At 35.4% G+C, this 27,510-nt stretch overlaps 1 long non-coding RNA gene across 2 annotated transcripts in view; it reads right to left on the reverse strand.

Annotated features, from left to right (window-relative positions):
• LOC113598855 (uncharacterized) overlaps window positions 1-27,510 on the reverse strand; it is a 93,722-nt gene that overhangs the window by 2,825 nt on the left and 63,387 nt on the right. The window contains exons 3-4 of one of the 2 annotated variants that reach the window (XR_008296294.1): window positions 17,313-17,448; window positions 5,539-5,697 (exon numbers count right to left, since the gene is read on the reverse strand). This is a non-coding gene — a long non-coding RNA (uncharacterized LOC113598855). The remainder of the gene's footprint in view (window positions 1-5,538; window positions 5,698-17,312; window positions 17,449-27,510) is intronic. The other variant, XR_003419603.2, reaches the window with a different exon arrangement.

The following is a 27,510-nucleotide window of genomic DNA, read 5'->3' on the forward strand; positions in this document are numbered from 1 at the left end:
AATTAAAAAAAAAAAAACTTTACCTCCAAATAACTGGAGGTAAGCATTCCTTCTTCCCTGTCATAAGAATTACTTTGATGGAAATAGGTGAGAAAAATTGTAATATGATACCATAGTCCGAGTAGTTTTAGGATTTACAATAAAATTTATTCCAACATTGAACACCAGAGAAAACCTTGCATAGTTTGGGCATATCAAAAGTAGAGATTAGCAGAACTTTCAAGGGAAATGGCAACATTTCTCCTCATCTGTACATTTGTGTGAAATGGACATGGCATAAAATTAGGATAAAACTGCATCTGTGCTGTACACTGGGAAAACCTGTTAGACATACCATACTAATACAGTACTGAAAAAATATACAAGTAAGATATTTTTCTTCCCAAGAACTAGACCATAAACATAAGGGAAAGATGAAAAGCCCTGATGCCCAATAACTGAGAGAGGGGAAGGAGGCTGAGTGAGGATTATAGTTACAGTTGAGTGAGTCTACCCTACAGCTGGAAAATCCTGCCAGGAAGAAAAGCACATGTCACTTGGCCATGAAACCCGTGTGAGTGGCCATGCAAGACAGAGGGAAGATACTCTTTTTGCAAAAAGGTGAAACTTTTTGTTGTGACTGCCTATAATCTGCCATGGTCCATACTCTCTTTTGGCTGCTCAGGAATAGCAACCATGGCTCATCTCAAATGCCAAGCACAACATGGGGATAAGTGCCCGGGACACACTTTAGCTCAAGGGAAGTGCACTATGACTGACTAGCAAAGTCTGCCATTGGAATAATGGTGGGAAATCACAGCAAGTGATCCATGTGTTCTATAACTTTGACGTAAAACAGTGTATCTCTAACCTGATTATTTCAATTACTTCCCCCTGCCGCCTTCTTTTTTCTTTTAATCTTTTCTCATCGCCAAATTTTGTAGCATACTTTGTTTTTCCTTTTAGGGTTTTGTCTTTCTTTGTAATGATTTCTTATGTCCACTAACTTGTATTGAGCTGTGGATTACTTAAGTAATATTTATTTTAGTTGGCACTCAAGAGGGTGAGACCATTTGAGAATTTAGATCTTCTATTTTAGGAAAATTGTCAGCAATTTTCAATTTGAATCTTGCCTCTCCTCCATTCCCCCTATTCTTCCTTTTCTTCTTCTTCTTTTTTTCTGGAAGCATTGTTCCATTTTTTGGAGCTTCCCATTCCATCCTTCATGACTCTCAACTGCTGTTTCACATTCCTTTCTGTTGTCTGTGCTGGACTAGCCATTTCCTTCTGTCCGTCTTCCACTGCTGCAATCTTTTACTCTACCATGGACTTATGCCAATCTAAAGGAAACGCTGAAAATGTTTATTTCAATAGCAATATATTTCTGTTTAAACCACTTTTAACAATATCTTTAATTTGATACATTGCCGCTAAGAGTAAGGTTCTGCCTCTTAATTCTCCTCCAATAATATGCTAAAATAACTACCTACCCATGATGGAGCAGTTACATTCACACACACAGACACTCAGTGTGAGTAATCTGAACAAACAGTCTATTTTAAGCAGATAAATTATATTTATGTAACATTTCCAGAATTCAAGTTATCACATCTTTAATATTGGGAAGTTGTCATTACTGGCATCAGATCGTCCTCTTCTCTGTCCTGCTGGTTAGGTTGTGTTTAAGAGCAGCAGAACCTTAAGGAGATTCATTCTTTCTGATCACTTATCCATATACAATGCCTGCTTTTGATTTTCTTTCTCTGTCTCTCTCTCTTTTTATTCTCTCTATTTTCCTTTTCCATGCCAACTTATACAAAATTAAAAGCAGAATTCGCTTAAAGTCAAAAATTAGGGTGTGTGTGTGTGTGTATGCGCGCGCACGTATGCTTGTGTGTGCGCATATGCTTGTGTATCCATGTATTTAGGGAAAATAAAATTTGAATATATTCAGATGATGATATGGGTGTAGGCGAGGTCCACAGGTGTTATTTGGCCAGGACACCAAGTTTGTCTAATACAATGGACTGACTTTTTTTTTTTTTTAATTTTTTTTTCAACGTTTATTTATTTTTGGGACAGAGAGAGACAGAGCATGAACGGGGGAAGGGGCAGAGAGAGAGGGAGACACAGAATCGGAAACAGGCTCCAGGCTCTGAGCCATCAGCCCAGAGCCTGACGCGGGGCTCGAACTCCCGGACCGCGAGATCGTGACCTGGCTAAAGTCGGACGCTTAACCGACTGCGCCACCCAGGCGCCCCATGACTTTTTTTTTAATTTTTAATAAGATAAATTGGCCACTTTTAAAAACTAAGAGTGTTCAAATTTAAAAATGTGTATTCCTTGAAAAACTGGAATTCTCAAAAACTGGATATCTTGGGCCTATTTTTCTATTAAACATAAATGTCAGCATACTGAGTAAGTATCAAATTTAGATGAATATCATTATTTTTAGTTCTTATCACAGTGTCTGCTTTATTTATTCACATAAGTACCTGCCACCTGTGGCATTGGAGTTTCCTCTTCACAGGAATTCCCTGGGCTGGGCCCCTGTCCCCTCTCCTCTCTCTGAACTGTCTCCCTAAATTGTTCCATCTATGCCCATGATTTTCCATTTCCATCCAAATGAAAACCAGCATCTTCACCCACCTGATGTTTTAGTTAAGATAGGCTAATTTATCTAACTATACCCAAAGCTCAGTGGCTGGACACAACAAAGATTTATTTCTTGCTAATGCAAAATAGGTAACTCTGTCAGCAAACTGCTCTATGCCACAAATTACTGATTCAGTATGCTTCTGTCTTGTGGCTCCATCATCTTAGTGATTGGCTTTTGGGGTGGCTGATTTTTATGTCCACTTGACTAGGTTAAGGGAGGTCTAGACAGCTGGTAAAACATTTCTTTCTCAGTGTGTCTGTGAGGGTGTTTCTGGAAGAGAGTAGCATTTGAATTGGTAGACCGGGTAAAGAAGATATCCTTTACCATTGTGGGTAAGCGTCATCCAGTCTTTTAAGGGAGGGCCTGAATAGAACAAAAAGGCAGAAAAAGTGCAAATTTGCCGTCTACTTTCGTTAGGACACCCATCTTCTCCTGCCCTTGGACATCAGAGTTCCTGGATTTCAGGCCTTCCAGACTCAGGGAGGAACTTCCATCATTGGCCCCTGCCCCGGTCCTCACATCTTCAAATCTGGACTAGAACTACAACCTAGCTTTCCTGTTTCTCCAGTATGAAGATGGCACATTGTGGGATTTCTCAGCCTCCACAATTATGTGAGCCAATCCCTCATAATAAATATCTTTCTATATACCCTCTATCTTTTTGGAGAACCCTGATTACAGTAAGCTTCCTCAATCACTATAGAAAAAAAATCCCTAGAGGATTTCAAATCAGAAATTAAATGTATCTGCCCTGGGAGAGATATATGCACCTGAGTGTTGTCCAGAAATAGTCCCATGCAAGTCCCATTTCTTTTATTTTGTATTTTTCTTTTATTTTGCACAGATATTGGTGGGAAAAAATGATGCTACACTTCTGGAAACTTGCAGCACCTTCTTTCTGGTCTCCCTTTAGCCTCCCTTCCATCTTCTACAGTTTATTGTCTTCACAGGAACCAGAATGATGCTTGCAAAATCAAAATTTTATTTTTTAATCCTCAACTGAAGAATTCTTCAATGGCTTCTCATTGCTTTTCAGGTAAATTTCAGTGCCTAAAAATGGATTATAAACCCTGCATGATCGGTCTCACTTTATCACACTCTTCCCATTGAATACTGTTTCCCAGCCACTCTACACTTCCTTTAGTTGCTGAACCATTGGAAGTTTATTCCTACCTGACAACTGCTGTTGTTCACTGGTATATTTTTGACCTAATGCCACCCTTCACTGAGTATATTAGAAATTTTATTTAATTACTTTCTTTTTGCTTTTTAAAATGTTTCAATGAACTTTATTAAGTTCAGATTAAAAATTCTAAACATTTTAAGTGTCCTCATTTCTTCATTTTAATTACTTTTAGAAAGGGCTCTAAAATTTAAATGGCTATCTGTAGGATACATTGCTATAAAATTCACTCACTCATCCATTTATCATGTCAGGCAGTGATAGTTACTGCACACCCATTATGTACCCCTGTGAAAAATGGGAACTACCATTGAAATAATAAAAAGGTTTGCTCATATAAGAAGTAGAAAAAAACGTTTATTGTGTTTGTAATTGCTTTTTTAAAAATGTTGTGAGTCAAAATATTTATTCAAATACTTGGTGGCCATTTGCCATCAACTTTTTACTTTTCATTAATTATTGAAGTAAAATAAGGACTGAGAATTAACTGTTGTATTTATCAAAGTGGAGGTTACTTATGTTCTTAATTACAGTGATTTTGGAAAAATATTATCATAAAAATCTTGTGAAAGTTATCCAAAAAATAAAACATAAAAAAAAGAAAGAGAATTGTAGAAAACAGAGACTTCTATTGCAAGGTCTTTTGCTCTAAAGAGAAACAAGGAAATAGGATAACATACGGAGAAAAGTAGAGTTAACTATCTGCACACATACATAGAATATATGTATATATATAAATATCATATATATATGTATATATAATACATATCTTATTACCAAAGCGTGTTTTTTAAGATGACTTACTACATGAAGTGAACTTGAAATATGTACTAAGTGCAAGTCATATGTATTTGGACATATTTGAGTTGCAGCCTACTTTCACCCTGTTAGATTAAGCTGATTAGACAGATGAGAAAGACAGAAGTACATAAAGGGAATGAAAATAAATGTTAAGTTTGAGCCATTGTTTCTACGGTGGCTCTGAAGTACATGGGTTTAAATTGTTTCTCTGGAATACATTTCCGAACTAATTGAAATCTAACCCACACAGCTGATTTAATAAGATAACGATAGATATGCTACACAGGTGTATTGGGGTTCAACCAGAGAAACAGAGATGCAGACTGAGAGAATTAGTGCAAGGAATTAGCTTGCACAATTGTGAGGACTGTCCAGGAAATCCCAATCTCTATAGGTCAGGCCAGCAAGAAGAGCAGACTGAAACTGTCAGGCAACTGAAGCTGCTACCCGCCTGCTGAATTTCTTCTTCATCGGAGAAGCCTCAGCTCTGCTTTTAAAGGCTTTCAGCTAATTGAATCAGGCTCACCCAGATTATTTGGATATATCCCTATTTAAAGTACACTGGTTACAGACTTTAATTTTGTATACAAAACACCTTCACAACAATATCATAGATTAGTTTTTAATTCAATAACTGGGGACTGTAGCCTAGCCAAGTTGACACATCAAAAGATCATCACAACAGATCACATTATTTTGTACCTAATTTATACTATGTTTTCTATGTAGGAAAATCCTTTTGAGAAACCAAATCAATATCAGAAGGTTATTTTAACCATTAACACAGCGTTAGAGTTTGTTCAAAAAAATCATGGGGATTTTGTCAGAAAGAACGAGTACTTATGATTATTCAGAAGAGACTCTTAAACTCTGCTGAAATCCCACTGACAAGGGTCTTTTCCTTTCTTGTTCTTACTGGTAGTAATGTGGTTTATCTTCTTCCTCTTCTTATCCCTCATATTCTCTTCCTCCTTGTCCTTTTCTTTTTTCTTTACCTTCTGCTTTTCCTCCTCCTTCTTCTCTTTTTCAATTTAATGAGTGAAGCATGAACTTTCTGCTATATGTTCTTTTGTACCTATTAAAATAAATTAAAAAATACATGCTTAAAATAAGATCCTTACAAAGTGTACTTCCTTGGTAATGACTTGAGTCAGACTTTGAGGTTCTTAATGATCACTTGGAAGATGCCCCAATTCTATTACTAACCTATTTATTACAGTCGATTCCTCTACAGATGGCTAAACCAATCCATTTCCCCCCAGAACCTGGGCATACATTCATACCTTGGAAAACTGTATTGAATATATAAGTATTTTATTAAATAAATAATTATCTTAGCACATTTTCATCCAAGATACTTTTGAAAGCAGAAAACTGTAAGAGGATTTTTGCAAGAAGCATTCAACTATTCATTACAAAATAGATCTTTCTAGTTACTCACCAGACCTCCCTACAGAAACATTGGTTGGTAAGAATAATATTTGGAATTAAAACTCTTTAACACTTACAATGATATAGGTACTTTGGTAAGGGCTATACATTCATCATCTCATGGAATCTTAGTCTCATGTTATCAATAAGTAATTTCAAGTCAATTCGCAAAATTCCAACACCTACATGTAGTCCAGCAACAGAAATCTTAATAGGGCAATACTGAGTTTAGTAAAGTTTCAGAGACTGAAATGTATGTTCTGTTATTTTTCCCTTTTGTGTAGATAGACACTAAAGCATGGATAAGGTTAAAAAAACCCACACTTCCCAAGTTTGATATATGCAGAATATGTTCAAATTGGACTGTATTCTAAATCTATCAAACAGCAGACTCAAAACCTCTACATTACCCAGAACTAATTCCAACTAAAGGTAAGATATATTTAATTGGCTCTTGTCCCATAAATCATGGTTCCAATACCAAGATGATTTTGCTGCTAATTCATCCTAGTAACCTAGTCCTGATAACTTGACTTGTCTATTGTGGATTCCATTTGAACTACACTTCTTACACTGAAAAAAAAAATTAATGTTTATTCTTTTATTTTGAGAGAAAGAGAGAGAGAAAGCTGGGGAGAGGCAGAGAGAGAGAGAGAAAGAGAATTCCAATCAGGCTTCTCACTGCCAGTGCAGAGCCTGATGCAGAGCTTGAACTCACGAAATGTGAGTTTGTGACCTGAGCTGAAATCAAGAGTTGGAAGTTTAACCAACTGAGCCACACAGGTGCCCCTACATTTCTTATACTTTAATTCAACTTGTTTCAGCATACTGAGTCTGTTTTACTTGATCTCAATTAAGCCTAAAGTATCCCCATTAAATGAATGTATATATGAATAAAATTTATGTAATTTGAAACAGCATAGGAAATGTGAGCTGTTTTAGATTTGTAGCAACAACAGAAACTTTATTTTAGCAGAGAAATAAGAAATGAGGATGAATATTGTTGCTATTAGTTTCTATATCATAAATAGTGTATTTGTCCTTTCATCTTTAGTTTTAATGTATTTTAAAACCATATGTAAGTGGCGACATGTTGGTATTAACTGGTAGAAAATATAATCAGAGCTGGTTTAAAAAAACATTTAAAGAAAAATCTGGTATATTAATTCTAAATATGTCAAGTGATTCAAATTTTCCATGGCTAGGGGGAAAAGTGTACCATAAAGTTGTAGGAAATTAAGTTCATATAAAATTCTGTTTTCTGTAATGCCAAAGTTGTTATGCTTTGAATAAATATTTCAACAAGAGTTCAGCACTTATCACTGGATTGGTCCAATGGAGTCAAACAAATACTCCACAGCTGAACCAGTTCTAGTGCTTGACATGGGAGAAGATATGACCAATAAAAAACAATCTTCAGATGATACAGGAACAAATAAGTTAGTAATAAGGAATTTTAGGTAAAATCACAGCAATCCCAATAGACGCATGTTACCCAGGATTAACGCATCTTCACAGGACAACTCAAGTTTCAGAAACTGGACACCCCATAAAAGGATAGTAAAGTACAGGTGAAGACTTCCATACTATGGAGAATAAATCATAAAAAGAAGGTTTTTGGCTCGGGTTGAGGACAGCAGTTCACAAGAAAAAAAAATTAAATAGAAAATTTAATAAGAATGAAAGCCCATGGAGATAACTTCACTTCCTAAGTCATTATTTGAGAAATAATACAGAGGACTGGACCAGCGACAAAACCATTTGTGGAGCCTAAAGATTGTGTGTTGCATGGCTGAAGCTAGAAGTCTTGAGTCTACAGGAGATAACATCGCCCCACCTCTGGTAAAAATTATAAATTAAAAGTTTGGTCTAGATAAAGCTTAATCAATACACCTTGTAGAGAAGTTGATAAAAGTATTTATTTAAAATGATGGAAAAAGACTATAACTTCTTCAGTTATGTGTCTCATGCTCATTATTCAAATTGTTAAAAATCTTTGAGCCTTGAGATACTATCTGAAAAGAGAAACTTTTAGAAACTTCTAAAATGGAAAATGTTTTTCAATGAAATAAAGACTCTCATCCAAGTCATTATATATATGTGTATATATATATATATATACACATATATATATAATACACACATATATATACACACATATATATAATACACACACACACACACACATATATATACATATATATATATATATATATAATACACACACCTTGAATATTACAAGGTCCTTACTGTAAAAGAATTCATAATCTAGCAGAGAAAGTAGTCTAACAGAGAATAACTTTAAGGCTCAGAGAATTCTTTTATAAATGTAAAATTTGCAGAAAGAAATGCAGCTGTCTTTCATATTATTAATTCAAACTCTCTATATATTTGGTAGTAGTAAATGACAGCTCACAACCAAATCCAGCCCTCCATCTGTTTTTGTAAATAAAGCTTTATTGGAACACAGCCATGCTCAATCATTTACCATTCTGTTTATGACTCTTCTTATGCTTCAGTGACAAAGTTTAGTAGTTGTAACAAAGACCAAATGTCCCTCGAAGCCTAAAATATTTACTATTTTGCCCTTTACAGAAAAAGTTTGCCAACCTATGGAGTAGATTAAAACTATAAATAATAATTAAAAGGTGAAACATGAATATTTAGCACTCTTCTCACTATTTTTTAATAAAGACCCTCATTACCTGTGGGGAACAGGCAAAATGGTCTTAGGGAATTTTATAAGTGATCGGAGTGATTATATTTAGTTTTGATTTTAAATCTGCATAAGCCCTTATAAGTTATTTGTAATATAATACAGAAAACTTAGTTTTCTACAAGTAGAATGAAAAATTATTAGTTCCATATATTGTTCCTCTGTTAAAAGTAGATCTTATTAGGTAACAATTTCATAGCAACTTTGTTAATTTGAAGACTTTCTTTATATCTAACAGTTATGTAGAAAAATTAGTAGCAAAATGAAACAAATAATTCCTAATTGTCTAAATTAACCATCTTCAACAAGGTGATAGTACATATTTTGTATCTTTTTGTTTTTCCTGTAGAGTGGCCTGACTATGCTGAATCCCCTACAATAGCTTTCCTGGGGAAAACAAGACAAGCCTGTCCAAGACACGGTACATGCAGGCTACTGTGCATGTGTTTTTATCTGGAGTTGTTTCACCTGATGGGGCTTTTTCCATCTGTCTCTCCCCCTACCCTCATGACAAGAGTACAAATTCCTCTCTAATTAGCTTATTGTTTTGCATTCCCCTGGGCTCTCCCTGTATACTTCTGCTTGTGTTGATACCACACTATCTCCTTTTAAAGCCCTACATATTAAACCTTTCTTCCTTCTTCTCTTTGAATTTCAAAATCAAGTTATGAAGTAACCACTTTATTTCATGTACCACAATAGGAAACAAGCCTTTGCAATCTTTTTTTTTCACATAATTTTAAACATGATTGTGATTAACATAGTAAATGTTGCTTATACTGTTACAGCCTGAAGACTCATTTTTAAGTATTTACTGTAATACTAACTTAAATATGGTTTATTTTGGTATGATGTGGGGACATCTATTTTTTCTTCCCTTTGGGGGCTGATTAGCATAAAAGAGACAGGAAATTTATCTTAGAGATATTCATTATGGACTAGGTTTTATTCATGTGAACTAACGCTCTTAAATTGTGTGTCTTACTCAAGGGTCAGTATGAAAGGCTTTATGTTAAATTTCAAAGGCAATTTTCAGATCCTTGAGGTTGATTGAATCATAGATATATAAGGAAATTCAGTTCATAAAACATCACTGAACTGTTAAGTTAAATCTATAAGGATTGAAATGCTAACCACATCTGTGTTAAGTAGATCTGTCCATGATAACCGAATGCAATTCTAGCTGGTATTTAAGATAATTCAAGGTGTTTCAATGCCACAGAAGTAACTTAAAATATACAATTCAAATGTCTAATTAGTAAAATATAAGTAGATCTGTCCATGATAACCAAATGCAATTCTAGCTGGCATTTGAGATAATTCAAGGTATTTCAATGCTACAAAAGTAACTTAAAATGTATATTTCAAATGTCTAATTAGTAAAATATAACATAATATCATTATAAATTATCGAATTATTTATTTTGTATAGTTCTATAAAATAAGTACTCTGTTTTGAAACACAAGTCTTGAAAGATAGACAGGGCAACTATTCAGAGAAGTGAAAACATTTTCCCAGAGAAATGGAATTAGCATCAGAACCTGCTGACTCTTAACATAGGGCTTTTTTTCATATATCAAACTTCTATTAAAATCTGGCATGACACAACAGTAATTTATAAATAATATCATATAACAAATATATTATAATGCAATATAATGTAATTTAGTAATAGTATGTGATGACAAATTAATTGAAGAATATTTCTGCAGCTGGAAGAGAAAAGCTTTCTACCACTCAGAAAGTAGGAATGCTGGGGATGTAACATCAGGAAACTCTTAAATCTCTCCCTGGGAGTCCAGGGAGTTGGTGAACATCTCTGCCTCTATGAAAGGAGGGGACAATAATATCTCAATAGTTGGGGGCAGCTTGTGCATAATTTTTATAGCTACTAAGAGAAAAAGAAAGAATTGCTTGCTTTTTTCAGGTAGAAAAACGACTTTCTATGATAGCTCATAGGTAGTTGACAAATATTTCTGTTGCTTTTATCTATCTGACATTCCCAAGCCAGGATATAGCCAATACTCTTACAAATAACTGAGCCTGAAAAAGACTACATTCGTTCTAAGTAAATTGGATTGGCAAGCCATAGTTGTCTGAAGCTATATCAATAGTCTTATGCCTAACATATTTGGTAAAGCATAACTCAGTGACCACTAATATTATTTAAAATGCTAGATATGTTTGGTATTAACAAAACAATCTCAGAAAGTGGCCTTTGTTGTTACAACTTTATGTCCATTGTTTGCTAATTTTAATATTAATACAGTGAAAGTTAAAAAGAGTGTTCCAGCAATGCTAACCTCATGTTAAAAGAGACTGAATGAAATTTATTCAATAGAACAATCAAATGTATACAAAAATTCCCCAAGCCATAGGTTTATGAATAAAAAAGAGGATATTAGTTCAATATATCAAAACATGTGATATATATAGGCATCTAAATAAATTGAAGATATATTTTACATGCTACATATTATAGATTGGGTAAGAGATAGGAGTGTGTAATATTTTTCTCAAGATGATGATAAATGAGGGAAGATTATTCTTGGAATTTGTCTATACCATCCAAACAAGAACATCATCTTCTTGATTGATATATTGAATTTTTTACAATGAATAATGATTGATGTCTACCAATTTATAGTTCCACAGGAAATATGTTTAGTAGCCTCAAACAATACAATAAAGCACCATAAATATGTTCTATATCCCCACATAGTGAAGATGAAAATAGCAATAGTTTGAGAAGAAATGTTAAACATTATGAAATCTATGCAGGTTCCATCCAATATACCACTGAGAAAATAGAGTATTTTGAGTTCAAAACTAAAAAAAGTACATATAAGAGCAACAAATTTTGTTATGTAGATTTTTGGCATGTAGATTTCAAATATCGACTAAATGCATTTTTTTTAAATAATTCCAATTGGAAGTAAGGAATATTGGCAAATCATGCTGCAAATTTGTAAGATACCAAAAAATAAATATGTTTAAAATCTTATAGTAATATGCCCATAGATCAATAATTCCCAAGTTTAGTGTAGTAGAGACATACACAAGGAAGTTAGTTCAATTTCTGGGTCTATTATCCAGAGCTAGTGATTCACTAAGTCCATGATGAAGCTTAGCAACAAGAACCTGTAGTTATTTTGGTGCAAGAGATACACAGGCGAACTTTGGGGGGAGAGAAATGCTACCATTGGAAATATATCTTCATAGACAATATTTGCGCAAGTAAAAATAAAATTAGGCTTTCCTTCTATTATTTGAGATAAATGGGAATGAATCTTTGTTGGATCCCTTTAAACAAAATAGGCTGAACTTAGTAGGACCCTCATTATACTTTAAGGACCAAGTTGCTATGATTACCTTAAAGGATAAGGAGAAAAGTTACACAGAGAAGTAATGCAGAGGAAAATAGTCGTCTGTGCTTCCTTCTCACAAAGAAACAAATCAGAATATATATGAATAGAGGGATAAGAAAAATAAATAAAATAAAATAAAATAAAATAAAATAAAATAAAATAAAATAAAATAAAATAAAATAAAAACAAAAAGCCAACAAAAGAAAGACTCATATAATTAAAACGAGAAGACAACCAATGATGAGGAGAACAATTGTATGTACTTGACCAGTGCATTTGTGCACCAATTTCAAAACCCTGGCTTCCTGAAGCAGATCATGTACTACCCTTAAAGCCAGCTCCAGCGCCTGGGTGGCTCAGTCTTTTAGGCATCCGACTTCTGCTCAGGTCATGATCGCCATTCATGGGTTTGAGCCCCTTGTGGGGCTCTGTGCTGACAGCTCAGAGTCTGGAGCCTGCTTAGGATTCTATGTCTCCCTCTCTCTCTGCCCCTCCCCCACTCATGCTCTGTCTCTCCTACTCTCAAAAATAATAAACATTTAAAAAAAAATTTTAAAGCCAGTTCTAAGTGAACCAGAGTAGCAAGTTACAACTCCTCTGAAGCAATTTCAAAGAGAAAGTTTCAAAAGTGTTAAAAATTAAGAATAAGCCTTTCTACCTCAGCTTCACAGTAGAATCTTTTTTTTTAATGTTTATTTCTTTTTGAGAGAGAGAGAGAGAGGAGACAGAGAGAGAGAGGGAGGGACATAGAGTATCAGATCTTTAGGGCATATCTTACATGTGTCAGGCATGATAACAGACACTAGAAATGCACTGCCAAAAGAAAACAAACAATCAAAAAAAGGTTAGAGAGGGAGGGAGCCAAAACATAAGAGACTCTTAAAAACTGAGAACACACTGAGGGTTGATGGGGGTGGGAGGGAGGGGAGGGTGGGTGAGGGGTATTTAGGAGGGCACCTGTTGGGATGAGCACTGGGTGTTGTATGGAAACTAATCTGACAATAAATTTCATATTAAAAAAAGAAAAGAAAACAAACAAATAACAAACAAATAACCATCCCTCCCTTGAAGAAGCTTACTAGGGGGGATGGGGGAGCAGAGGGGACACATACGATTGCAAATTTATAAAATCAGGGAGTGATAATTGCTATAAAAGAAATATAAGTCAGGTGAGAGGATAGATTAGTGATTGGTGATTTGAGTAACATCCACCTGAAATGCCATTATGAGAAAGGGACAGTTGAACAGGGTTTAAATTAAGTAAATTCTTTCTAGGCAGAGAAAACAGAACACAAAAGGCTAAGGAGCAGAATATGTGAATGGAAGAGGGAATGACGCAGTCAAGGGCCAGATAATAAAGGAACTCTTAGGCCACTGCAGAGAATTTGGGGTTTGATGTTTGTGAGATAAGGAGACTGAAATCCGTGTAAGAAGTCCAAGAGCTAATAGCCAAATAAGATCAAATCAGCACTGCTTTATAATATATGATTAAATGAGGAGAGATGGAGACTTTTAGTGGAAAAACAGAAAAAAAAAGTGCAATGTTTAAGAAATTGGTCTCTGGGACCATCTTCCCTGGATTCATATTTAGAATTCATCATTCACTAGCTGTGACATTTGAGTAGGTTATTTAAATTTTATTTAAATTTCCTCTACCTCAGTGACCTCGGGTAATAATAGCTTATTGTGAAGAATAAGTAACTCAAAGGATCTAGTGCTGTACTTTGTATATGTTAAGCATTCAATTAGTGTTTTTTTTCACTGTTGGCCTTATTTATTAACTTACTAAAAGTTTTTGTACAAAATAGTATTCTTAAATAACACCTTCTTCATAATTCCAAGGTAATCAGATATAAAGCTATAGCTAATATTATCTATCAGGTTTGACTCTGGTTTGTAGCTTTATTCTCATCTATAAAAATTTTATTTTTAAAATCTATAAGATAGGGCCCTCTCAGCTTCTGCATCCAGTGTAGAATTATAAGGAGTTCAGAAACAGCAGACAGTTCTCTCAACATGAACACAATATCTGATACACGAATGTTCATAGCAGCACTATTCCCATAGCCAGAGTTTGAAACAACCCAATTGTCCATCAACAGAATAAATTAACAAAATGTGGTGTAGCCAAATGTGAAATATTCAGCCATAAAGAAAAAATGATGTACTGATACATGCTACAATATGGATGAAACCTGAAAACATTATGTTAAGTGAAAGAAGCCAGACATAAAATGCCATATATTCCATAATTCCATGTAATGAAATATTTAGAAGAGTTAAATCCATACAGACAGAAAGCAGATAGATTGGCGGTTCCCAGGGGCTGGGAAAGAGAAGAATGGAAGCGACTGCTTAATGGGTATGGGGCTTCCTTTTGGGATGATAAAATGATCTGAAAGTACAAGAAATGGTTGCACACTATTCTGACTGTGCTAAATGCCACTGAATTACACACTTAAAGTGGCTAATTTTATGTATATTTCACCTCATAAAAAAAATCTTAGACTATACACCAGAAAAGTCCATTTTAACATGTTACTTTAAAAAATAACATTCAAATTAAAATTATATATATACATCAGAAAGTATCATATCATGTATTGGTAACTCCATGCAGAAATCCCTGGACATAATAAGAAACTGTGCCTTGACATGCAATAGCAACTCAAAATGCTCAGGGTCATGCACATAATTTTGGTAGGTGTGAATTTGAGACAACATTTTAGATACTAAAGGACTTAGCAGGAGGTCATGTCAGGGAGCCAGATATTAAAATATAAGGGAAATGGCCAACTTGAAATAATGTTTGGGAGGACATAGCAGAAACCAGAAGTGTGGTAGATAATGAAAGTAGAGAATACTCTGGGGTGCCTGGATGGCTCAGTTGGTTAAGTGTGCGGCTTTGGCTCAGGTCATTATCTCACAGCCATGAGTCTGAGCCCCTTGTCAGGCTCTGTACTGGCAGCTCAGAGCCTGGGGCCTGCTTCAGACTCTGTGTCTCCCTCTCTCTCTGCCCCTCCCCACCTCCCCGCCTCAAAAATAAATAAACATTACAAAAAAAAAAGTAGAGAATACTCTTATGTTATGGACTGAACATTTGTGACCCTCCAAAATTCACATGTTGAAGCCCTACCTCCCAATGTGATAGTATTTGAAGGTGGAGTCTTTGGGAGGTAATTGGGTTTAGAGGAGGCCTTGAGAGTAAGACCCTCATGATGGGCTTAGTGCCCTTATAAGAAAGGCCAGACTGTTCTCTGTTGCTCCTCTATGTGAGCACACAGTGAGAAGGTGGTCAGCTACAAGCCAGGAGGAGGGTTCTCAGTAGGAATTGAAATCTGCCTGCACCTTGACCTTGGACTTCCCAGCCTCCAAACTGGAGAGAAATAAATGTCTGTTGTTTAAGCCACCCAGTCTATCGTATTTCGTTATCACAGCCCAGGCTGATGAAGACACTCTAGAATACTAGCCTTCAACGTTCTTGTTTGTTTAATCTTTAAAGAGTTTTTGGAAAAGAAGTACATGACTCACATTTCAAAATTTAACAGTTGTGCCACATTGCCTGTTAGCAAATGAGCACCATTTCTGCCTCTGCCCCCTCTTATTCTCTCAGCTCCATTGGAGAGGCTGGAAGCTTTGGAATTACATTTTGTTTTAAAGTACTTGGCAGCAGAATCCTGAGGAACCAGCCTCTGCCAGTGAGATCCATTTGCACAAGACTGAGAGAGCCTAAGAGGGCAGAGGTCATATTACTGTTTCTAATGCAGAGATTTGGGCTGCAGTAGCCACAGGTTTTTCAGTAAGCCCAAGACATTTCCCAGCAAACCAGCATCCTTAATACTGTAGAAAACTATAATCACTGCTGTAATTTCCTATGATTCTTGCAATTTCTTAACTCTCTGAAAGCTATGAGTGAATCTGAAACCTGGTGAAAGTGTTCCTGACCTTTACATCATCCATCCCTTTTAATGGTTTGTAAGCACCTAATTTGCTCTTTAATTTCATTCCTGCTTAAAATATATGGAGTGGTTTCTGTTTTCCTGACCAAACTCTGAGTGCTACATTTAAAATGTATTCACTTTGGGGTGCCTGGGTGGCGCAGTCTGTTAAGCGTCCGATTTCAGCCAGGTCAGGATCTCGCGGTCCGTGAGTTCGAGCCCCGCGTCAGGCTCTGGGCTGATGGCTCAGAGCCTGGAGCCTGCTTCCGATTCTGTGTCTCCCTCTCTCTCTGCCCCTCCCCCGTTCATGCTCTGTCTCTCTCTGTCCCAAAAATAAATAAACGTTCAAAAAAAGAAAATTTTTAAATGTATTCGCTTCATATGTACAAACGATGTATTTCTGGCTTTTAGTATACTGTTACTACAAATATAGTTTATGTATATTTTGTGATAATATTTTTTTAATTTCTTAATGTTTATTTTTGAGAAAGAAAGAGAGAGAGAGAGCAGAGGGAGAGGCAGAGAGAGAGGGAGACACAGAATCCAAAGCAGGCTCCAGGATCTGAACTGTCAACACAAGGCCTGACACAGGGTTCGAACTCATGGACTGCAAGATCATACTCTGAGCCAAAGTCAGATGCCTAACCTACTGAGCCACTCAGGCTCCCCTTGTGAAAGTATTTTGAGCTACCAGTCTAGGTCATCCAGTATCTGAAAACATGCACAGTTTGACTTAATGATAAAGCAAGACTTGTCATTAAAATAATCAGACAAGTCAGACAATTTCTGTCAGAAAAGTCACTCTTCCATTGGGGCACTTGGGTGGCTCAGTCACCTGAATGTCCAACTTTGGCTCAGGTCATGATCTCACAGTTTATGGGTTCGAGCCCCATGTTGGGCTTTGTGCTGACAGCTCAGAGCCTGGAGCCTGCTTTGGATTCTGTGTCTCCCTCTGTCTCTGCCCCTCTTCCACTCCCGGTCTGTCTCTTTCTCTCTCTCAAAAATAAGTAAACATTTAAAAAAAAAAATAAACGTTACTTTCTTAATCAATTCAAGTAAATATATTAATATACTTATTTATTACACTCTCATTTCTGAATATCAAGATAGCTAGAAAATTATAGATGATAAAGGTAGATGCATCCATGCATACATACATACATAATGCACATGTTTATAACCATACCAAAATTTTGGCCGTAGATCATCATGATGTACTTAGTTTAATATAGTTACAGACACATCATTATTGCAAGGCTCTCCTCAATGGCTCAAGCTTTTGCATTTGTCTCTATGTTTGCTTCTTTAGAGATTTTTTTAGTTTCTTTTTCCCCCCTCTGTGGCAATGTCTCATTGATAGATGAAAGATATCCTTTTTATAATAAAATGGGGAATGAGTTATTGTGAAAGGAGAGTTTGGGAAGGAAACTGAGGACCAGGAGTAGATTAATTTCAGGGAAAAGCACAGATAAAAGTTGAAGATCTAGACAGTTGTTCCCTTTACAATATCCATGGCCACACACTTCCTAGAAACCCAAAGGTTTGTGTTAAAGAGCACTGCTCTAACAGCACATATTTATTTCCACTGCCTCCAAAATAAGAGGTCTGGGAGACTGAATAGTGATATATTAACATTATATAAGATTTTCCATTTTATATAGCAATCTTAGAAACAATTTGTGGTTTTCCAATACCTGAATGAATGTATTTAGTGCTTATCACAGGTGAATTCTTTGGAGTAACATTTAGATGGATTTATTAACTATAAAAATGCTGTACTTTTAATATTAAACAAATTTTGAGGGCAGCTATTGCATCTTAGAGGGTATACTCTTTTGACTTCTTTTATGTACTTCTTAGTAATAAAAAAATATTCATTAATCCTTTACTACATGATGGCATTATAGTGAATTGAGGACACAAGAGTGAACAAGGTTGCTTTGTGGAGCACTCAGTCTAGTGATTCAATCCAATGCAGACAAATTATCAAATTCACTAGTTCGATACTTCCTAACACACAAATCTATCGATCTCATTCTCATCCAGCCTTTCCATCTACCATCAGAAAACACCATTCCCATCCTCTCCATGGGAAAATGCATGGAGAGTTCAACACTACGTTATAGAAGAAACTACATTATAAAAATAATGAGTGTTAACATTTTTTTATGATCTAACAATTGCCAGAAAGTAAACTAAGCTCTGAACAAAAATTATTTAACTTAATACTCAAAATATGTCTGTGAAATATATATAAGTTCCTCATTTTCCATATGAATGGACTATATATAGATTAGATCATTTTAGAAATTATACAAGTTTCCACATTTATTCAGTATACAAACTTAGGTCAACTTTGCTACAGGTTCCAGCTTATTGCCACCACTGATTATAGTCTTCTAATGCAAATTCTTGCAGAAAGGAAATCCTGTTTATATCTCCATCACATACAGTTTTGCTCCAAATACACTGATGTACTTATTACCTGTCTCACAATACAATATATATGTTTTGCATTTTGCCAATATAGGATACTCCAAAATTATTTTACACTGACTAGAGTATCCATTTCACATACACATCTCAAATATGACCCAGGCAAATTCTATCCTTCTATAGGATACAGGGATTTATAGAATATATAATATCCCTTTTATCAATGTAAGTTCTAATACAAGGAATTATATTAATCCATTTATATCATTTGCTATTTAGGATAGACTTTTATTTAATTTTATTTTGTAGCTTCTACTTAACAAAATTTTCATTTGCATTACTTTTCAGAGTTCTTACCTTTTATTTGATTAAATCTATTTCTTTTCTGTGTGTGTGTGTGTGTGTGTGTGTGTGTGTGTGTCCTTCATTGGTTTCAAACTTACGTGCCTTCTATTTTATTTATTTGATTAAATAGAAAGATCTTAGCATGTATACTTAACTGAGTAATATTAAAATTAGCTAATATTTCTGTTCTTCTCCTGAACAGAGACAATATTGCAAATATTCTTGTATTCTCCAGGGCATCATTGATTATTAATTTAGAGCTACTTATTTTGTTCTAAAATATTATAATCATTATACTAGTACTAAAAATCATAGTTAAAATTAGATTTGCAAAATATGTTACTTATTTACCCTTGCTTTCATGTCCAATCTTTCTTTTTAACTTTTATTTTCTTCTTGCTGATAGACACCCTTTAGTGGTGTATTCAGAGAAGATCTGAGAGTAATACATTCTATTAGTTTTTATAAGTATGAAAATTCACTCTTTCAGTAAAGACTTCTTTTATTATAGAATTTGGCTTGACTCTATATCTTTAGACACTTCTGGCCTCTGTTGTTCATGATAAGCCTGCAGCCAGTCAGGGACTTTCCATTTTTTTGGACTCTGTGTTTCTTCCTTATTATTAAAAAAAATATATTTCACTTTGATATTCTGAAAATTTACTACTATATATTCGGACATGTGTTTGGGTCCCCCCCCCCCCCATTAGGATTAGAGGTGATTTTTCAATCTGAGAGTCCATTTATTTTCTCTATTATAAAATGATTTAGGCCATTGTGTTTTTCAAATGTGCATCTTCTCCATTCATTCTCTCTTTCTGGAACTCCTATAAAAATGCACGTTGGGTGGAGAGGGGTGCCTGGGTGGCTCAGTTGGTTTAGTGCCTTTTGATTTCAGCTCAGGTCATGATCTCATGGATCCTGGGATCCTGCCTGGCAACAGGCTCCATGCTGACCACACAGAGCCAGCTTGGGATTCTCTCTCTCCCTCTCCCTCTGCCCTTCCCCTGATCACACTCTGTGTGTGTCTCTCTCTCTCTCAGAATAAATAAACATGAAAAAATTGTTAATGCAACTTGGAGCTTGTCTTAATAGAGACCTTATCTTTCTATGTTATATTCTGGTAATTTTCCTGAAGAAATCTTATGAGTTCTAAGTCTGTAGAGTAGTTCACTATTTTACCCGTCCATTTTTTTTATGACTATGTTTTTCATTTCTAGAGTTTCAGTTTGATTTTTTCTTCAAATTTGCTTGTTTTTTTTCTGACCACCTTATTTTTGTTTAACTGATTCTTTTTTTTATTTTAATGGGCCATTTTCTAAAGTTTCTTCCTTATTTTGTTGTCTATCAACTCTTTTTGTCATGGTGATTTTCTCATCTATTGTTTTGTATGTTTTAATAATGAACTCATCCTCAGTGGTTATTGATTTAATTGGAGAACTACAGACCTTGGGTTATATAGGCACTTTGTAGGGATAGTTCTATGTTTGATTCTGCTGGAGTCTCACTAAGGCCAGACTTTTTCCTTTTTCTTTCTTCTTTTTCTTTCCTTTTCTCTTTCCTTTGCTTTCCCTTTCCTTTTTTCTTTCCTTTCCTTTTTCTTCTTTCTTCTTTCTTTTATCTCCCTTCCTTCTTTCCTTCTTTCATTCTTCCTTCCTTTCTTCCTTCATTTAAAAAAAATTATGTGTATTTATTTTTAAGAGTGAGAGAGACAGAGCATGAGCAAGGGAGGGGCAGAGAGAGAGGGAGACACAGAATCCAAAGCAGGCTCCAAGCTCTGAGCTGTCAACACAGAGCCTGAAGCTGGGCTGGAACTCATGGAATGTGAGATCATGACCTGAGCTGAAGTCGGATGCTTAACTGACGGAGCCATCCAGGCACCCCCACCCCCTTTTGTTTTAAAACAGGGTGGCAATCCCATGAAAGTAGTATTTGTTTACAAATAGCACCTATAGCCAGCTGAAGTTTACGATTATGATTGTGTGAGGGTGAACATATCTCATCTCAGTTGACCATATTGACTTAGGCCTCCTCTTTGTATGTGTTTATTTTCCTCATAACATAAACCTTTGTACAGAAAGAATCATCTTTTCTAATTTTCTTTTTCTGTGTATTACACATTATAGATACTAAAACTGTATATTTTCTTAACTAACTTGATAGGTTAGCAAGTAAAACTCATTTGAACTTAATACAAAAGAAATTAATACCATGAAACCAAAGAAGCCATAAGAACCATTGGTTTATATTGTAAATTTTATCAATGAAATAATAGTTAAACAATTAAGTTTAGAATAAAAGTCCAATTTCTCCAGTATTTTAAATGTGTTTTTCATGCAAGTAGAGAAAATAGTACAAATATACTTCAATAAAGGTATAAAGTATGCAAATACAAATAAAGTATACAAATATACTTCAATAACTTCTAAGTTATTTTTCAGGTATAATGGTTTTGTTCTCTTAAGCCCTCCTGTAAATATTTATTTACCAAGAAAGCTATTACCTTCTTCTCTATGATAACAAAATGATAAGCTCATATTGAGGAAAACTAAAATTCCTAAAAGAGAAGGTACATTCTAAATATATTAATTATAAAAACAGCTTTAAATGTTAATCTATGTGCAAAACAATATCCAAAAATAAACTTTCTCTTACATTCACCCTATAACAGAATAATAATACAAGATATTAGGAAGAAATCACACTGTTCATAATCAGCCCCTCCCAAAAGAATGACATTTCTATAGTTTGAGTCATCATAGAACATCTGTCATAACGTAAAGAAACCATATACATCATTAAGGTATTTTATGCTTGCCTATAGAAAATGCATCAGTATATAGACAGGTTTGCAACAGACAATAAGAGCTTTGTTGAAATTCTTTATGGGAAATACATCTATCCAGAGATATCCAGAGTAATTGGATCCTTTGCCATATAGATGGAAAATTAAAATCAAATACATTAACATTAGCTAGATGTGTGACCATGGACAAATCACTCACCCGCATTGACACCTACCTCCTTTATGTGTAGAATGGAAAAGAGAGACTTAGATATGGTCTACTGCAATATGAATAGCGTAGATTCTAATTGCATGGGCCCTAAGAACTCACTGGAATGTAACATTGATTCTGGAAAGAACCTAAAACAAATTTGGAGTCTATAGAAGAACTCAGAATCTCAGAATCTCAAACCCCTAATCTCTTTGTTCCTTAAAAGTGGGAACATTCCATTTAAAAAAGGTAGGAAAATTTTAGACACCAAATGAGGACTCCCCCACCCCAGGTTTCTCAACTGCTAGCAAGTTGCCTGCTTCCTATGAGGAGAAAAATAAAATAAAATAAAATAAAATAAAATAAAATAAAATAAAATAGTAAAGTAAAGGTGAAATAAAATAATAAAATAAAATAGTAAAATAAAATAAAATAATTCAAAACTTCCTTTTAATCAGAATAATTTAGGAGAAATTGAAAAATTTCTGAGAAATTGTTATACTGGAAAACTGAAATTTGAAATATGCACAATTAATTTTAGCCCCAATTCAAGGGAGTTGAATTACTAGACTTGATTTTAATAAGGGGCAGCTATTACTTGGGTTTTATGGGTCATTTAATCTAAAAGACCAATATATATCTTCTTCAATGAAAATAAATACATAATTCTTTAAAGAAATAATTTGGCCTGTGTGAGTGTCGTTTAACTTAGAGAAAATCTATCAAATTCTCTCTCTCCCTCTCTCTCTCACCACATCCTATAACTATAAAATTAAAGAGTTTCTTTTACAAGATATAAACAGAATAGATTTGCTTATATAAAACAGGGAACCACTTCAAAACTGGACAAAATGAGTCATTGCCTTGTATTAGTGTCATAGCTCAGACTCTTGGGTCAGGTTGTTATCTTTTAATCACTGTTACCAGTTTGTAGCTATAGACTTTGAGAAACTTCACTTTTGCCCTTAGTTTTTTCCTCTATGTAACAGTATACATAGGAATTCTGAGTACATTCAATTGGAAGAAATATTAAGAGAGGAATAAAGAGACACAAAGAATGAGAGACAGAGACAGAGAGAGAGATCATTTAATCTAATGCTGGTCCAAAAAAATTGCTCAAATATCTTCGCTATTTTTCTTCCTATGATCATTATTGTTTTTGTTTATACAATTACTTTGTGATGAAAATTAATGGACTATCACATCCAACATTGTGAAGTAACAGATTTTTATACACAGAAGGCCCAATTTAAATCCATTTATTTCTTTATGGAGAAAAGCACATTAATAAACAACAGTAATTTTTCTGTAACCTGGGATAACTTCTTTGAGCTATATTTAGGGGACTGGTCATTTTTTTGACCACTCAACAAAACTTAATTGAAATTTACTATGTACCAGATCCTGGTCTGATGCTGTAAAAAACAGTGGAGACCAAAACGGTTTAAACACCTGCCATTATAAAGCTTATATTATTGGAGCAGAAGAGTGGATAAATATATATGTGTATTGGGGCGCCTGGGTGACTCAGTCAGTTAAGCGTCCGACTTCAGCTCAGGTCACGATCTCGCAGTCCGTGAGTTCGAGCCCCGCGTCGGGCTCTGGGCTGATGGCTCAGAGCCTGGAGCCTGTTTCCGATTCTGTGCCTCCCTCTCTCTCTGCCCCTCCCCCATTCATGCTCTGTCTCTCTCTGTCTCAAAAATAAAAATAAACTTTAAAATATATATATATGTGTGTTTGTGTGTGTGTGTATAGGTACATATACATATACAGTGCTTATTATATATTATGTATATATATAGTGTCAGAGAGTGAGTGATGTTTTAGAATGTAGGATATATAATTGGGTAAAAATATAGAGAGTGTTGGGAAGTGGGGAAAGGAATTAATTTAAACAGTGTGGTCAGAAGGATTCTGACCGAAATGAAGTGAAAGAGCAAGCCATGAAAATATAATGAGGGATAAAAGGCAGCATGATAACTGAGGTAAAGTCCCTGAGTGTGGATTGTGTTTGGCATGTTTGTTCATAATACCAACCTAGCAACTTGGTTGAAAGAACTCAGTTTCATAAAGCTGTTATGTAACATCTGGCAAATAGTAGACACTCTGCGTGTGATAATTACTTTTATGAAATGAAAATATGGGCTACATGACTGTGTATGTATTTGGCGGCATGGGAGTGATGACTAGAAATATCTATAGAGAGATATTTGCTGATAAAGAAGTGGTTGAAGACCTTTCAAATATAAGAAAGCACCAAAAAGAAAGAGTAGACTCTTAAAGAAAACACAAGGAAAGCCCAAATGTAAGGAGGAGAAATGTTTGACTGCCTAGGGGTCTTTACAATTAAGTCCATCGCTTCTTCCCTAAATCAGCTTCTGTGCTGACACTGTAAAAACAGTGCAACATGTTTTTAACGTGTGCAACATGTTAAAAAAGAAATAGAATTAATGCCTTATATGGACTTAGATCGATAAACATTTTACTTATACTTTTTTCATTCTCTTTTGTCATGTTAAAGCATTTATAAATTATTTTAAAGAATCTCAGCAGCTACTTGTTAGAAAGTGACAGTGAAAGAAATCAGAAAATAAGAATTTGAATTGACTGAAGAAAGAGAGAGAGAGAGAGAGAAAGCACAGGAGGGGCAGAGAGAGACAGGGAGAGAGAATTCCAAGCAGGTACAGGCTATGAGTGGGAAGCCCCATGCGGGGGCTCCATCTCACTACAGTGAAATCATGACCTGAGCTGAAATCAAGAGTCAGATGTTTAAATGACTGAGCCATCCAGGTGTTCCACTATTATTTATTCTGGATCACTCTTGTGAAAAAAATGATTAAATATCTTTAATATATCAAAAGCTCTCATTATGGTATTATTTCTCACAGGACAAATATTGCCTCTAATAGTCTTTCATGTTAAGTAATAGTATAAAAAAATAATACATTGTTCTAAAGAGACAAATTGTCCACTTAGTAGGAATGATTTATCTGGAAAGGATGACAAAGAGTCTCTTTCCATATAAAAGGCAGGGACTATTTCCCTTCTGGCTGCTAGATGTCTGAGTGTGCCTAGCTATGTGAACTTGTTTAGCACAGAAGTACGAAAAGCATTATAGGTAAATAGGTAAGGGATGTTTCTCCTAGTTAAACTTGGCTGTGTTTGTCTTAGCTCCAAAAAACTACAATATCACAGAACAAAGGGATATTATCATTGAATGCGTTCGTTCTTCCTTACTGCTTCTAAACCCTCAATGAAATGTAAATAATTCTCAGAAGCCCCTTAACCCAGTTTTATAGGTAGATCTCAGGATGAGAAGGGACACTAGTCTAAGCCACATTAAGAATCTGCACCAGAACTGTCATTGGAACTTGGGAACATCTGCAGACAAAAGTGTGCCCCAAACAGCAGCCTGTGTCAGTCTTAATCACTATGGGAATGATACTATTAACTACAACAAGTGCTTTTAACTAAAGAAATTTCAAGGCTACAACCAGCATCAGGTCAAGAAAAACCACATTTCCTGGTAAAAAGAAAAACATGAATGCTGTACAAAGTTGACATTTCAAAATTCCTTCAAAATTGGTTGTAAGATAATTTTGTCCAATTAGAATATAAGCCACAAAAAGAAGACATAAACATACTTTTTGTATCACCCAGTCAGCTAGCATTGTGCATTTTCCATGTTGTAATTGTATGTTCTAAGCAGGTGTCAAACTTGAGTCTAAGCAGTAAAGATATTCTAGGAACAGTTGGGGCAGACCTAAGAGAAGTGGCTGAGGAGCCTTCTAGGACACCCCATCCTTAGCAAAAAAAGGAGCCAGCCATAGGGAGTTATTATACCCACTTACATGGAGCCAGCTTTTTTTTAAATCTTTTTTTTATGTTTATTTATTTTTGAAGGAGAGAGAGAGACAGAGCGTGAGGGGGGAGGGGCAGAGAGAGAGGGAGACACAGAATCCGAAGCAGGCTCCAGGCTCCAGGCTCCAGGCTCCAAGCTGTCAGCACAGAGCCTGACGCTGGGCTAGAACCCGTAAACCACAAGATCATGATCTGAGCTGAAGTCGAAGGCTTAACCGACTGAGCCACCCAGGCGCCTCTGGAGCCACCTTTTGCATTAAGGAGTTAGTGATTCTGGAATATTAATCCTTCCAGTGTCTCTTCCATCCCTAGAATTCCATGAAAACATGAATAATAAGTCAAAAGGGCAAAAGCCATTTGACTAAAATATTTATAGCAGGACATTCTCTCCAGCCTGCCACAGTGTAACTCAGAGGATTGCACAGTGCTCTCTCACAAACAACCTTGTTCGTTTGGCACTCACACTTTTGTGCATAAGCAGAGGCATTTGGCAGAGTGACCATAGCTCGTGGCAGGAGATTGTGGTGCCCAGTAAAGCAGCAGTACATTTCATAGAGGCCCGAGTGGATAATGTAAAGATGACTAGATGAGTGCCAATGCCCAGAGGGAGACAGCAGCATGGTGGTGGCAGTTGGTGGGAGCAGACTTGTTTGCAAGAAAATGAAACACTCTCTAAAATACCACACAGGGGCCTTTGTTGAGCACTAACATTCTTCCATCTGCTCTGGGGGGTAGGCTGCCAGTATAACATCTTATCTGCTCACAGGCTGCTGAAACTTAGGGAGACAAGGTAAAGGTGGAGTTAGTGTAATGTTGCTGGCTTCTATAGGACGATTTTGTAATATTTGGAATTTAACTAATTTTTATCCATGTGGTGGTCACAAGTTCTGATTTTAACCTTAACAAGTGTGTGCTATGTAATGTGTCATTAGTATGATCACAAGGTTTTAATTATAGAGCCAGATAAAACCATCTTATGGTGGCTATCCAGAATCCAGTCAGATGTAATTTTATTGTCTCCATTATTTGTGCTGCTGACATATTGGAAAGAAAAAAATATATATGAAAAGAGGACAGAATTCTGTCAAAAAGATCAAGTGGGTTGAACAGAATTAATAGGGATATAAATACTCCAATGGAATGGAATTGATGGTTCTCTAGAGGCAGGAGGGAAAACACTTTGAATATCTCAAGAAAGCCAAAAACATTGTGAAACCTAACTGAACAATGCAGAGAGTTCTATGTAAATTTAGAAGTGCTTAAGGGATTGTGAGAGTAAATAATGTCAGAAGAATTGAACGATGATGTGATTTAAACCCAGGAAGATGAGCTTCAAGAACTCAACACTTCTTAAATTAGGAAGTCTCTTCTGATGTCACTGTACACAGAACTTGAAATGTTCACAGATAACCATAGCAAAAACAGCATACTGTGCCAAAGTCAGAGGCCTCTGATCAATAGAAATCTCAGAACACCAACAATGAAACCCATTCTTTTTTATACTTTTGAATGAGAAGAAGTTCACCCATTTTATGTGTCAAGCACTGTTGGAGACTCTGGGATAGAATGGTAAACAATAGAGTCCATATCTTCATGGAGTCTATAATCTAGAGGAGAAGATGGAGAGTAAATCAAATAATCACACATTATAAATGGTATGATACTGTATTTCATCAAATTGGAAATGCCATCAGTTATAAAATGTGCTATTTTTTTATTACTAGGAAAAAAAACTAGTAAATGGCAATGCAGTGCTTTTTTATCACTTAAATTTTTTATATGTTATACTTTTTAAA

The sequence above is a fragment of the Acinonyx jubatus genome, chromosome B1, assembly GCF_027475565.1.
Source record: "Acinonyx jubatus isolate Ajub_Pintada_27869175 chromosome B1, VMU_Ajub_asm_v1.0, whole genome shotgun sequence".
Classification (NCBI taxonomy): Eukaryota; Metazoa; Chordata; class Mammalia; order Carnivora; family Felidae; genus Acinonyx; species Acinonyx jubatus.